We start from the raw sequence: 1357 nt of genomic DNA on the forward strand, positions 1-1357 counted from the left end.
AGCTGTGCAGGCAGAGGCCCCTTGTCAGGGTAGCAGTGGTGGATGGTTCTATTTTTGTTTTTCATAATCCTCACAGGAGAATATTTTTCCATTGATTTTTATTCAGAGTGGAAGAGTGGGAATGGAGAGAGAGAGAGAAAGAGAGAGAGAGGGAGAAAAAAACTTGGAAGTAAAAGACACACATCAACTGGATTCCACCTGCATGAGGCCCCAATAGTTTCCATGTATTAAACTTTGAACCCAGGCACTTGCCCTTGACCAGGAACTTAATTCACCACCCTTCATGTGTGTAGGCTGACACTCTTATCATTAAGCCACACTGGCCAGGCAATGGTGGATGTTTACCCAATAAGGAAAGAAGACCATTTTGTTCCCTTAGATTGATAAATATCTACAACTTTTAGTGGCTAAACTTCCAGACACTTGCAGGAGAGGACCCTGAGTCTCAGCAGCCTGCAGCACCTCGTGCTGGGCAGATAGGGAATCAGCCCCTGCAGAGACAGCTCCTCTCCATCCCTGGGCAGGGCAATGGCTGGAGCACTTCATTACAGTAGACTAGGTTGGCCCTTCCTGAGTCACAAGTTTTCTTGAAGGACATGCTGACTCTCAGGTCATGAGTACCCTGGTAACTTATGTTCCATTTCCCACTATTCATGTCCCCAAAGAACAGAGCGGTCACCAGCCTGAACTGGGACTAGAGAGGACCTCAGTGCCACTCACATCACCCAGGATGAACTCTCCCTGGCAACTGCCCTGGGCTTTTTCCTGCACACACTCACCTGCCCAGCTGACACTGTTGCTTCCAGCCTTGACACCTGAGAGGAATCTGAGCTCCTCAACCACCTGAATTCTGAAACAGCCCAGTCTCAACTCCTGGATGAAAGGGGCAGAAACCACAAAGGGCATGTCAAGACCTAGATCTACTCCCAGCCTCTTAGTCTCAGGAAGCACAGATGTCATCATCCAGTGTGGGTGATTGTGAATCTCAGTGTGGATTCCCCACCCTCCACACTGACAGCAGGGGCACCTCCCATGCTGGTCTTTGGATCCTTGCATGCTTGACCCTCATGAGGACGCTGGCTGCAGGTCACCATGGGGTCCCTGAGCTGTGCTGGTGTTCACATGTGTGTGGACTGACTGGGTGAATAAAACATGTATATTGATTTTAGAGAGAAATAGGGAGCAATGCATTCATTTGTTGTTCTTGTAATTTCCTACAGTGGTAGGGAGCAACATTCATTTGTTGTTCTTGTAATTTCCTACAGTGGATTAGACTGGGCCTTCCTGGGTTGGTCAGAAATGTTCTTGCATAGGCCCTGACTGGAGATGGAACCCGCAATCTTGGCGTTATTGTGAG

The sequence above is a fragment of the Myotis davidii genome, unplaced genomic scaffold, assembly GCF_000327345.1.
Source record: "Myotis davidii unplaced genomic scaffold, ASM32734v1 scaffold1158, whole genome shotgun sequence".
Taxonomy (NCBI): domain Eukaryota; kingdom Metazoa; phylum Chordata; class Mammalia; order Chiroptera; family Vespertilionidae; genus Myotis; species Myotis davidii.